Genomic DNA, 14,339 nt, shown 5'->3' with positions numbered 1-14,339 from the left:
TGAGGCATCAGGGGATCACCAATTTAGTATTGGAGGGCAGCGTGGAGGGTAAAAATCGTAGAGGGAGACCAAAAGATGAATACACTAAGCAGATTCAGAAGGATGTAGGTTGCAGTAGGTACTGGGAGATGAAGAAGCTTGCACAGGATAGAGTAGCATGGAGAGCTGCATCAAACCAGTCTCAGGACTGAAGACCACAACAACAACATCGAAGAGAAGTGGTAAGAACGTCAACCGCTTAGAGCACGGTGGATAAAAAATACGTTTTTTTTCTCCTTTCTCATTTCGTTATCCACTCCGCTCCATATTTAGGCATACCGATGCATGATAGAGAGGACGAAAGAGCTGCTCAACTGTCCGTGTATTATATAGGAGCACACCTCAGCTTCAGTTATGTGTTCACTCCGCTATAGGGAGCATTACTGTTGGACGATAACGTAACTCTACAGGGTAGCAAAATTAGCGCTGCTCAGTATTTGCCACAATTTCGTCTTGATCAGCATCACTGTACAGTATGGGTGAAAGAGCGTAAACATTCTCAAAATGCTTTAGAAGATATGTAACAAAAACGAAATCCTTCCATGTCGCAAAGGTAGAGATTCAAACAGAAGATGTGCAGTACAATCCTAAGAAAAGTCTCTTACCTTATAATAATTTTGTCCTACCATTAAGTATAAGGGCAACGGCCTTGCCGCAGTGGTTACACCGGTTCCCGTGAGATCACCGACGTAAAGCGCTGTTGGGCGTGGTCGGCACTTGGATGGTTGACCATCCTGGACGCCATGCGCTGTTGCCATTTTCCGAGGTGCCCTCAGCCTCGTGATGCCAATTGAGGAGCTACTCGACCGAATAGTAGCGGCTTCGGTCAAGAATAGCATCATAACGACCGGGAGAGCGGTGAGGTGTCCCCACGCCCCTCCTATCCGCATTCTCCACTGAGGATGACACGGCGGTCGGATGGTCCCGGTAGGCCACTCGTGGCCTGAAGACGAAGTGGTACCATTAAGTATAAATAACAATTCATTAATCACGGAGTAACCTATATTAGCAATAAAAGTGTTTTTTTTCGTAATTCATACGCGGAAGGTGTAAACAGGTCAAGAGTGTTCAAGTAAAAATTCTTTGTTCTTTAAATGATTCTAGTTGTGCAGGAAGCTCAGTTCACCTAGACCTCATCTGACGAATTCCAGCCTTCAGGTTGCACTACGGCTATGTGCTCTGATGAGTTATGTACTGCCTGCCGCAGTAATGCTGATGCTCACAATCGGGAAGAAGGGATTCTAAGTAATCATATAAAAAAACCAGTTACAGCAGTCTTATTTATTAACTCAGCTGCACTACACCTCTGTGATTTCTGTCGTAGAATCTCAGTGTAGTGTCGTTAATAATTGCAAATTATTTATAGACGTTCTCAAATGCATTCGTGTTTTGTAGTTGTCAAGCTTTCAGAATGTTGCCATGCTACTTCCGAATAAGACGGATGTGTCAGACACTGGCAGTACAACAAGCCTATCAGACAATGACGATGGTCATAAAAGGCGGCACATTTAGAATTGCCTATTGCTGAGAAAGAAAACTACTTACTCCCTATTACTGACCTACTGATGCCCAACCAGACGCATTAAATTTTTTCCACTAAAATTGTTTTCGAATCAGAGAAAGCTTCATTCTCAGGCACATAGTATGTTATTGGATTTACTACGTATCCGAAAGTCTATCGATCACACTTAGCGTAATACAGCTACTTGTCAATTAATCTCGACAGATTGCAACCTCCCTCTTACTAATCGGCCAATCCTGCTTGCGATATAAAATACGACCGTGGATCGCGTGTATGCCTAATGGATTTTTTTCTAATCGTATAAGGGTATCTTTCCCGAAGAAGTGATACCGATAAGTAGGAGGAATGTGTACAACCGACACTTCTGATGGAAAGTCTACTAAAAATAAAAGTAATTAAACCGAACAGGGCTACAATTTGGGAAATAAAAGTTATTTTGTGCATTCACTCACGAACAATACTGGACAGAAAGGTGTACCGCTGATCATGAATCCAAAAGTTACACTCATGAATGAAAAGGAACTAATTAACGGTCGCCAGGCCACTAGGGCAATTTACATCCAAAATCCTGTACAAGATGATAGGAAAGAAAAACATGTATTATTAAACACTTACGTGGCAACTGAAGGTTGCCACCTTTTTTTTTTTTTTTTTTTTTTTTTTACACTAATTTTAAGTGAGTTTGTAATGTTAAAGAAAACTGAGAAGCCGTTCGTAAATACATAACAAATAGAAAATAAATTACGTTTTGCTGTTTGCAGCTGACATGTTGTATATTGTGTAGCATAACAGCTACCAAAACAAGAGGACAATAATATAATGTAAGGTATGTCATTTTTGGCCAATTAAGTTATAAATGCAACTTTTACATAATGTTGTAAACGACGAAAATGTTAATATGTTAACAACAAATTTACAGTTAAAAATAAAAATAGAACCCACTGATGATAGCACAAAAGTGCTGAAACATGTAGGGGTGAAACAAAAGAAAAAAGGTGTCTTGCATAAGGCGGAACTTCTCATCCCATTTTCTTAGCATGCACGGAGACAACAAGAAGAACTGCACAAGATGATTCTTACGTTATGTTTGGCATTAAATTTTGAAAATGGCAATCGAGTAATAATCTGAAAACATGCAATTAAACTGTATGTTAGTACTGAACTTCGTTATGTGAACAATGACTTTCAGTGACCTCAGCATAATGTCATTAAAGAAATTTAGAAAAAAAACAAGCACTTTTTACTTTGGCGTTACTTAGTTTGCAAATGGAATTTCATATTATTGTCTGAACAAATGAGCCTTTTTTAATGACTTGAACAGAATTAAATACTAGAATACGCACCAAACCAAACAGCCATGTGCTCCAAGCTATATGTAAAATAAATAAAACTTCCGCACTCTTATTTGTGCATTTCTTTAGATTTGGATTTCATTTCCAGTGATTGATTCTCAAACATAAAAAATGAAATTGCTTTACTTCAGTCATATACTGAAGCCTCCATTGTACAAAAGTTAATTGAAAGTAGACTGAGGCTAAAATTCTTAAAAAATAAATTATTCATTAATAAACTGGCTGTAACTATTCAATTTGTTTCTTATGACACTCATTTAGCATATTAGGAAAAAAAGGAACAAAGATCCTGCTTGTTAACAATGTCTGGGGGCAATGAGGACACAATCGCCCTGAGTTTAACTGATTATTATTTAAATAAATCTTATAAATCAAATCACATTCAGTTGTGCTGCTGGGTTAGCCGTTAATACTTTCTACCAATGAACAGTCTTACTTCAGTGCTGTGCATACGACGATATTCGGGGCCGACGACGAAACTGTGTTGCTGGAACTGCTGCTGTTGTTGAAGACGGTAGTATATTGTGGAGCCATGGCTAATTATAGGAATGGGCATCGTAATTAATACAGCCTCTTCCGCCCACCATTGTCCGTACTCCTGCTCTAGACATCTGGCCGGCGCGCGTACATGATGCCGCCGAAAATGGTACTCTCTACTGCGAGAGCGTTAACACCACACTTCAGCACACTACAAGCGCTGGAACCCATCTCCCTTCTCAGCGCGCACCGCGCAACAACTCCCTACCTAAAGATTTTACAACGCACTAGCACTGCTATTATCGTTGCTAGTGGATGCAAATAACAATTCCTTTGGCTTTTTCCGAGAGCTTATAAGTTTCACAGTAAAACACAGATAAATACAATGAAACGTCAACAGACGTCTACCTAAATGTACACATACAGTGAGCAATGTCCTTATTTGTTAAAAGAAAGCATTTAAATTACAAATATTTACATACAACTAACAAAAAAAATTTATATATCGGTAGCAGGTACCATGCATCCTGCTTTTTCGGTGTTACCAAATCCTTCACCATGTGTAAGAAAGACCAAAATGCTAATTTTACGTTGGTACTAAATATAATCGCGAATAACAGACGCCTTCAGCATGCACCGCCGTTCGTACCTGTGAAGTTAGCTCCTAGAAGGCAATAGCTGCTTGTAAAATACGAACGCTCTACATCTCCTACTTAGAAGGCACACAAGATGAAAACTACAGTGCACAGGAATTAATAGTTCAAAGAAAGACATACTCAGTCCTGCTGACGAAGTAGGCTGGTTATACTACGTGAAAAGACAGCAAAAGTGATCTTTCGAGGTGAATCTCTGCCATCTGAAACAGATAACTGTTGCTTATAGCTTGGGTAGAGCAGCGTTTGGGATTGGTTTTGTTTGTGCAGGGGAGGTATTGTTTTTTAAATACATTCATTCACGACATAAATATTTTCCCAGACAAAATAACACAACAGGGGTTAAACAATAATAAGAAATCAGTCATATATAATCTTTGTGTCGGACAATAGCTGAATAATTAAAACAACGCTTTAAGTAACATCATAATTACAGCTCCATTTTGATTCAGCCTCTATCACGCATAGAGGGAGCACCAAGCAAGAACAACAAAACAGAGAATGGGGTATTCGTCCACTGTGCCCGCACAACGTTACAATCCGGCGACCAACTCGGTATAGTAAAATAAATGAATAAAATCACAATAGAATCTACCTTTGTTACCAAGGACCTCCACCAGCTGCTTACTACTATTACTACGAGCAACGCTAAGAAGAAAATTTTAGTAATTTGCGGCAGCTTACAACATTGGATAAATCCTCACCGTAATAACAAAAATAATAAAAAAAAAACAGACAAGAGTGAGCAAGACTCGTGCTTTGCCTGTTCCATACATATGTAATTATGCATATATGCATATAGATAATTCAACTCTAGGTTTTGATGAGTGAGTTTACTAGTATCAAAATATGTGACATAAATGGCCGTAAATTTTGACTGCAGTGACTTAGAAGGGTATGGTGATGCCAAACTCGTAGTTTTTACTAGTCGTTTGAAATTCAGTTACTAAAAAACTTAACAGATACTGGAATAAAGCTTTACGCAAATTATTAGTATACTGTGAGCTCAATGTGAAAAAATTTCAAAACTATGAAATAGATAGTGTAGCGTATATTGATTTTTTTTTTACATACTGAATTACGTGTAATTTTTAATTTACGTGCACTGCACTTCCACGCTATTCAAAACAAAAGGTCAAAACAAATTTTATTCTTTTGATTATTAACTTATTGAAACACTTAACCAGAAATATTTACCAACTTGTTTTTTGTATTTAAAAAAAGTTTTTATAAGTTAATTTTTTTCTCCTAATAATTTAAGAACGTGCAAATGCTCCAGTTTAAAATATTTAATACATTGTGGATTAATTTGGTTCACTCTGTATGCAATCATTATATTATCATTTATGCAAAATTTTGGTTTTGTAGCTCTAATATTGGATGAGATAATGATATCTAAATGCAAAAAAAGTCAGTTATGGGAAATTGAAGCAAAATATTTGCTTGCTATTTTCTTCTCAATGATAACTAGTCAAAACTTTCTAGCTCCATAATCTGGTTGATTCTGAGTGTCCTTTTCATCTTCTCTAGCGTTCTTGCTTTTGTTTGGTATTGTGGCTTCTTTGTCATGCTTTCAGCAGAACTTTTAGAGCTAACATCTCTTCGCTGCTGCGTAACAGTTCCTTCATTTTTACGATTTCCAGTAAGACGCTCGCGTCGATTACCATAAAATTTACGGCTGCAATTAAATTTCTTCGTCTCTGACGTTTTACGATGTAAAGTGGTTGATATACGCCGTCACAACAATACGAAGGCCTTCAAAATATATAAGCAAGCTAGAGTGTTCAACTTGTATCGAGAGAAAAATCGATTACAATAAACCCCTTCTCCTATTGCTATCGATGTGTCCTTCAAGTATATACACAAACGAGTTGCTATGGAAATAGTGGCGCCAAATTTAAATAGCTAGACTTGTAGACAAGTTTTTATGTGTGACAGTAGAGTGATAGCTAGACATGCACGCGCCGTATCTGCTGCTGAATACGAAAATGATTAGGTATTATACATAAAGCATATATTTATACAATCAGGAATAATTACATAATATTATTAAATAAAAGAGATCAATTTTTTAGCTCTCACGACGACCAAGTCCTTTCAATTTTTTTATACTGCCAGAGGACCATAGACTGTAGTGTTTGACACAAACTATAATTAGATACCCCGCGCCGTTCCTGAGAAAATAAAGCCTTAAGAGGTGGCCGTACGTTTTGAGTACAATGAGGTATACACTTAAATATTTTACACCGCCAAAGAAACGTAGATGTTAGTATTTGACATAAATTTTAATTAGAAACCTCTAATTTGGTCCTACGGAACTAGACATGTAAGTAAATAAAAATAAATTAAGCTTTAACCGTTAGGGGTTAAGTTAATTCAAGATTATTAATCGTTTTGCTTGGAATTGAAAATTTTACTCATGTCTACTGTATATACATTTTAAAGTCAGTGGTTGACGCAACGCAGATCATTGCGGAAGGGATTCGCGACTCGAAGAATGTTGGGATCCGATGATGTAGAGCAATGAACATTTGTCTAGGTGACATATTTAAGTGATCAACATTGCAAGCCACAGATTAATGTAAACCGTAGATAAGACATTGCAAATGCGAAATGCTGGTACATCGATAACCGGTGTAACCGCCACAGTGTTTAATACAAGCGTGAAAACGTGCATGCATTGCGTTGTATAGGTGCCACGGCTGTTGCACTTGGTCAGTCAATACAGGGACGGTTAATGCTGTTAGTGGATTGCGCTGAAGTTGTCGTCCGATGATATCCGATATGTACTCCACTGGAGACAGATCTGGTGAACGAGCAGGCCACGTCAACATGTCTACACTTTGTACAGCACGTTGGGCTACAGCAGCGGTACGTGGGCGAGCGTTATCCTGTTGGAAAACACTACTTGGAATGCTGTTCATGAATGGCAGCATAACAAGTCGAATCAGACTTACGTACAAATTTGCAGTCATGGGGCTTGGGACAATCACGAGAGTTCTGCTGCTGTCGTATGAAATTGCACCTCGGATCATAACTTCAGGTATAGGTCCATTGTATCTAGTCCACGGACAGGTTAGTTGGAGGCCCTCAACCGGTCTCCTTCTAACCAACACACGGCAATCACTGGCACAGAGGCAGAACACCTCTCATCAGAAAACACAACTCACCTCCACCCTGCCCTTCAATGATCTCTCGCTCGACTCCACGCAAGTAGCAAATAGCAGCGGTTTGGCGGCAGTGGGCTCAGTTGATTGTACACCATAGGGCGTCTCCATCTACATACATACTCCGCAATCCACCATACGGTGCGTGGCGGAGGGTACCTCGTACCACAACTAGCATCTTCTCTCCCTGTTCCACTACCAAACAGATCGATGGAAAAATGACTGCCTTTATGCCTTTGTACGAGCCCTAATCTCTCTTATCTTTGAGGTCTCTCCGCGAAATGTAAGTTGGCGGCAATAAAATTGTACTGCAGTCAGCCTCAAATGCTGGTTCTCTAAATTTCCTCATTAGCGATTCACGAAAAGAACGCCTCCTTTCCTCTCGAGACTCCCACCCGAGTTCCTGAAGCATTTCCGTAACACTCGCGTGATGATCAAACCTACCAGTAACAACTCTAGCAGCACGCCTCTGAATTGCCTCTATGTCCTCCCTCAATCCGACCTGATAGGGATCCCAAACGCTCGAGAAATACTCAAGAATAGGTCGTATTAGTGTTTTATAAGCGGTCTCCTTTACAGATGAACCACATCTTCCCAAAATTCTACCAATGAACCGAAGACGATATCCGCCTTCCCCACAACTGCCATTACATGCTTGTCCCACTTCATATTGCTCTGCAAAGTTACGCCCAAATATTTAATCGACGTGACTGTGTCAAGCGCTACACTACTAATGGAGTATTCAAACAGTACAGGATTCTTTTTCTTATTCATCTGCATTAATTTACATTTATCTATATTTAGAGTTAGCTGCCATTCTTTGCACCAATCACAAATCCTGTCCAAGTCATCTTGTACCCTCCTACACTCACTCAACGACGACACCTTCCCGTACACCACATCATCATTAGCAAACAGGCGCACATTGCTATCCTCCCTATCCAAAAGATCATTTATGTAGATAGAAAACAACAGCGGACCTACCACACTTCCCTGGGGCACTCCAGGTGATACCCTCACCTCCGATGAACACTCACCATCGCGGACAACGTACTGGGTTCTATTACTTAAGAAGTCTTCGAGCCAATCACATACTTGGGAACCAATCCCATATGGTCGTACCTTAGTTAGGAGTCTGCAGTGCAGTGCAGTCTCTCCTTGAAGCAAGGGCGTCTGGCTCGGAACTCTTCTTGAAGTAGCCGTTTTGCAACAGTTCGTTGTATCACTGTGGTGCCAAGTGCTGCTCAAATTGCTGCTGCAGATGCATTACGATGCACCAGCGCCACACTCCGTTTCGATAGCACCACGTGGCCGTCCCGAGGCCGGTCGTGTTGCGACCGTACATTCTCGTAACCACCGCTGCCAGCGATCACGTACAATGGCTACATTTCTGCCAAGTCTTTCTGCAGTATCGCAGAAGGAACATCCAGTTTCTCGTAGTCCTACTATACGACCTCATTCAAACTAAGTGAGGTATTGATACTGGCGTCTTTGTCACCTTAAAGGCATTCTTGACTAACATCAGTTCGCCACGTTCACTATCAAAGGTAACTAACGCTTAAGACCGTTGCAGAGGGTGTCTGGAGCGGGCATGGTTTGATCCTCATGTTGCGCTGCTGGCGTCACTCTCATCCGACTGGCGCGAAATTTTAATGGACATAATCTTTCAGGTGTGGAAGCGTGCCCGTCGGCTTTAGTTTGTGTCCCGCTACGGGTTATTGGTGATGCAATTTTTTTCTGTCAGTGAGAAACATACAGTGACTCACTATATTACACTACTGGCCATTAAAATTGCTACACCAAGAAGAAATGCAGATGATAAACGGGTATTCATTGGACAAATATATTATACTAGAACTCACATGTGATTACATTTTCACGCAATTTGGGTGCATATATCCTGAGAAATCAGTACCCAGAACAACCACCTCTGGCCGTAATAACGGCCTTGTTACACCTGGGCATTGAGTCAAACACAGCTTGGATGGCGTGTACAGGTACAGATGCCCATGCAGCTTCAACACGATACCACAGTTCACCAAGAGTAGTCACTGGCGTATTATAACGAGCCAGTTGCTCCGCCTCCATTGACCAGACGTTTTCATGTGTGGGAGATCTGGTGAATGTGCTGGCCGGGGCTGCAGTCGAACATTTTCTGTATCCAGAAAGGCCCGTACAGGACCTGCAACATGCGGTCGTGCATTATCATGCTGAAATGTAGGGTTTCGCAGGGATCTGGTGAAGGGTACAGCCACGGGTCGTAACACATCTGAAATGCAACGTTCACTGTTTAAAGTGCCGTCAATGCGAATAAGAGGTGACGTAAGCGTGTAACCAATGGCACCCCATACCATCACGCCGGGTGATACGCCAGTATGGCGATGACCAATACGTGCTTCCATTGTGCGTTCACAGCAATGTCGCCAAACACGGACGCGACCATCATGATGCTGTAAACAGAACCTGGATTCATCCGAAACAATAACGTTTTGCCATTCGTGCACCCAGGTTCGTCGTTGAGTACACCATCGCAGGCGCTCCTGTCTGTGATGCAACGTCAAGGGTAACCGCAGCCATGGTCTCCTAGCTGATAGTCTATTCTGCTGCAAACATCGTCGAACTGTTCTTGCAGATGGTTGTTGCCTTGCAGACGTCCCCATCTGTTGACTCAGGGATCGAGACGTGGCTGCACGATCCGTTACAGCCATGCGGCTAAGATGCCTGTTATCTCAAATGCTAGTGATACTGGGCCGTTGGGATCCAGCACGGCGTTCCATATTACCCTCCTGAACCGACCGATTCCATATTCTGCTAACAGTCATTGGATCTCGACCAACGCGAGCAGCAATGTCGCGATACGATAAACCGCCATCGCGATAGGCTAGAATCCGACCTTTATCAAAGTCGGAAACGTGATGGTACGCATTTCTCCTCCTAACACGAGGCATCATAACAACGTTTCACCAGGCAGCGCCGGCAACTGCTGTTTGTGTTTGGGAAATCGGTTGGAAACTTTCCTCATGTCAGCACGTTGTAGGTGTCGCCACCGGCGCGAACCTTGTGTGAATGCTCTGAAAAGCTAATCATCTGCATATCACAGCATTTTCTTGCTGTCGGTTAAATTTCGCGTCTGTAGCACGTCATCTTCGTGGTGTAGCAATTTTAATGGCCAGTAGTGTATATTTAATACATCGTCACTGCTTTTTCTCATACCGCTGACATTGTAAGTAAGTGGAAAACAATTTGAACTTATTACTTTGCTTAGTGGATATTCGCACTTGGTTCCACTGCTGCTGATTTGAACTAATTACCATGCTCAGAGGTTATTCTGTTATAGGCCTATGTTGTGACCTGTTCTTTTCCCGCAAGGTTCCACTGGACACATGCGTATATAACTTGTACAAGTTTTATTTCATTATCTTGCCCGATACAGTTTATCTTTTTACGTTATGATAGTATTTTGATTTTAAGAAAATTAGAGGACTCAATCTCACTAAACTGGAAAACTTGGTGATAAATATTTTTCTGTCTGTGGATAGAACAAAACTCATAAATCTGGGCAAATTTGTAAGAAAATTATCGTTGTGTGTCATAGAGAAACACTAGGTCAGCCATCTTTTAGTGACAAATGAATTTAACACCACTTTCCCTGTCTAGAATGTTGTCCTGAGGTCGTGAAGTAACTTTGTGACATAAGATCCAACACGTCTTCGCAAATGAAAACTTTATTTCTTTCAAAATTAAAGGGTGAAGGTAATATAACTCCACATACGTGGAAATTGAATGAGGAAGTACATAATTCTATAAGGTTACGTTACAAAAACTGTTAAAAGTGTCGTGCGAATACCCAGTATTACGTTAACGAATTTCCATAAAACGAAAAGCGTCTGCCATCAGATCAGCAGCAATGTGGGAAGCATCTTTCATGGGAATCTCATCTTGCCCTTTTCTCACAAGATATCCTGTTAACCACGGGTGAAGGGCAAAACGCATAATCCAAGATTATGACACTGTGCTCCAGTACAGACTTTTAACGGAGTTCTCAGCGTAAGAAATAGGTTCCTAGATACGCAAATGGCTCGAAGACTTCTTAAGGGGAAGAACTCATACGTTATCCTCGACATGGGTGTTCCTTATAGATCAGTGTATCGTCGAGAGCGTAAAAGACTTTTATATAGGGTATTATATTTTGAGGTAACTCTTCCCATTCTCAAATGATATTTTTGACTCAGAAACAGGCAGTTCAGGAAATAAGTGGTTAAGTTCGTGAGTCTCTTGTCGATCCCTGTCCACTAGTCTTGGTATTTTGACATTGGCCTCTCAGTGTATATATTCTTTACTGTCGTTTCTTGTTAACAATATCAAGTTACCCAAGAATTAGCAGCTTTCTCTCAGGTAATACTAGGCAGAAATCCTGGCTGCATTTGGATCGCATTTCCTTATCTCTTGTGCAGTAAGGTGTGCAGTATACTGCTGCATTTTTTTCAATAAGCTACCACAGCAATACAAAACTCTTAGCAGTAATCCACGCACTTTCAGATCGAAACTGGAGAGTTTCCTCACAGGTCAATCGTTCTCTTCTTTCGAGGAGCTCCTTGAAACATTGAGCTGATTTCTATGTTATATTGTTGACTGCGTTTACTTAAACTTATGGCTTGGCTTTTTTGGGTTCATAAAAATTTTATTTTATCTGTTATTACTTTGTGTTGTAATTTCATGTACTGACTCGTTCCATGACTTTGGAGGTTTTTTCCTCAATTTAGTCCTACGGAATTAGACTTGTAAGTAAATAAATACACGTTGCTGAGAAAAGCATACGAACAGACGGATAACAAAATGAACCTATAAAGGTTTCCATACTTCTGGAGTCCGGGAGAAAGACATTCGTGGAATTCGATTTGCCTCGAAGAAGTACACGCTTGGATACAATCGTGGTTCGGTTGGCAACCGCAGTCTTTCTTCCACGAAGGCACTGATTGTCTTTTCTCACAGTGCAATAAATGCTTAAGCATTTATGTCCATTACTTTCAAAATGATAAGCTGTTAACTTACTTTTATCCCATCCGCCTCGATTTCAATTGCCTACCCCTTACACTCCAGGAAAATTGCGGGACTGTATCTAATATAAGGCCATGGCCGACTACTTGATCCATCCTTGTCAGACTAGACCTGTGAGTATGTAAATGCCCGTTTACATGTAAACGACCGCTTATATGAATGATGTTTTTTGTTACGATAGTACCAGACATGTTCAGTGATCACCTGAAAGTGATCTATGAATGAACAAAACTACTACAACTACTGCTGCTACTATTGCTTCGCTTCGCAACAGACAACAAACAGACTACAAAATAAAAACGATTATAGCGTAGCAATACCTTTTAGTAGTCCACGAGAACCGCCAAAGACATAAATGTGGCGATGCTGGTTTTCGTGGTGGCAAAATTTCAGATAGCTGAACACTGTTATGCATAATTGGAAGGAGTGTTATATCTCAGCTGACCGCATCGGCAGCACGTGTGCACACGAATTAATTATATTCAGTCATAAATATTCATCGCATAGCGCGTCTCAATTATCATAAGTCAGCTTCTCATTAAAAAGGGTTAAACTAATTCCCAGAGAAATAACTAACGTCTATTTTTTTTTATTTTTTATTTTTTTGCCGTGCTGGAAATGGAACGTCAGTCAGGGCGGCCCTGGAAGCGTTTCGAGCCCCTTGTTTGTCCAGGACTGACGCCGCGTTTGCTCTTCACGTATCGCTACTGACGTTGACTGAGTTCTTTTATTTGAAACGTTCAAACAAAAAACAAGAAAGAACTAGCCCGGCTAAGCGTCCGCTTCGGAATATACAGTCGATCAGGAGGACCGCCCGAGATTATGGTAATTACCTCCGGAACTTATTGGCTAAATGTAATTGTGGATAATGCAGTTAATTACTGTTCAGAATAATGTAAACAGACAGGACGAGCTTTTATCTGCTTCGTTAGAAACGTAATGCCGCGCTCCACTGGAATCAACCTCTAGCTTGTATCTCGTTAAGTTTGGAATTAATTGCTCATAAGTGAAATGCGAGCTGGGTGTTCGTGACTTGGTGGTAAGTTTTTAACTTGGCTTTTGGAACAGAATAGGAAGCGAAGCTGCAGAATCAGAAGGAAAGAGTTGTCTGCTCATCGTTACAACGTAAAAAAATCCATAGCCATACAGAAGCTACGACCATATAATTGGTGAGAGCCCGTGGCGTCAGAAGATATGGCGGAAATACAAAATAGAAGGAAAGGGGAAATACAGAGGTTTATTTCTCTATTTTGACTGCTGTCGACTGCAGGATAACACTGACAGTAACCAAAAAATCGTAGTCCATCTACTCGATATCAATTATCAATGCTGTTTAATCTAGCAAGCGACTGGCTGTCGTTTGCAGACACTATAGCCGTGATGAGTAGCCTTGTGTTTTTGGAATGTACAAGTGCATAAAAAGAGTGAATGAGAAGGGTATGGAAGACTTGAAGATGGGGTCTTGCAAATTAGCAGAGACATTAAGAAAGAGAGATAAAAAAGAAAAGGAGTTCAACAAATGGACATAACATGAAACAGGACTATGCAATAAGTAATGCAACCTCTTAATCGTGTTTCCATAAACTGTTTGTCATTATTCTATAACCCTACACCTTAACCTGCTTCCAGCTTTTTGATCACACTCCGTATGGGAAACCATATGCAGTTTCATCTACTATACCTGTTCTTTCCTCGAGAATGATACGTCCAATAATTTTTTCAATGATCCCTTTCTGACAACACATAAGTAAGAACTGAATGCTCAGTTTTAGATTAGGTGCAATCGTTTCTCACGTTTTTGCAAGAATCACTTAACGGAGAGAACAATTTAAAAGACTTTTAAGGTACGGGAAAGAAATTTTTGTACAATAATATACGTGCCTTTTAATGCTGAATTAAGGGAAAAACCTGTTCTTTCCCTTTCAACCTTCCTGCTTCGTATACGCAAATATTATGAGGAATACATTTTTCTGTTTCGTTCTACACTCATCAACATCATCATCAGCACCAGTGTTCTGCCTTAGGGCAGGTCTTCACACGTAGCTATCCATGCAATCCTGTCATTTTATAA

The 14,339-nt window shown here is 40.6% G+C and overlaps 1 pseudogene; it reads left to right on the top strand.

Annotated features, from left to right (window-relative positions):
• Window positions 1–678: 678 nt before the first annotated feature.
• On the top strand, window positions 679–796 carry LOC126261298 (5S ribosomal RNA; annotated as a pseudogene).
• The last annotated feature ends 13,543 nt before the right edge of the window (window positions 797–14,339 follow it).

The sequence above is a fragment of the Schistocerca nitens genome, chromosome 5 (genome assembly GCF_023898315.1).
Source record: "Schistocerca nitens isolate TAMUIC-IGC-003100 chromosome 5, iqSchNite1.1, whole genome shotgun sequence".
In the NCBI taxonomy this organism is placed as follows: Eukaryota; Metazoa; Arthropoda; class Insecta; order Orthoptera; family Acrididae; genus Schistocerca; species Schistocerca nitens.
Note: the sequence above shows the minus strand (reverse complement) of the source record. Positions and strands in the feature narration are given on the sequence as shown.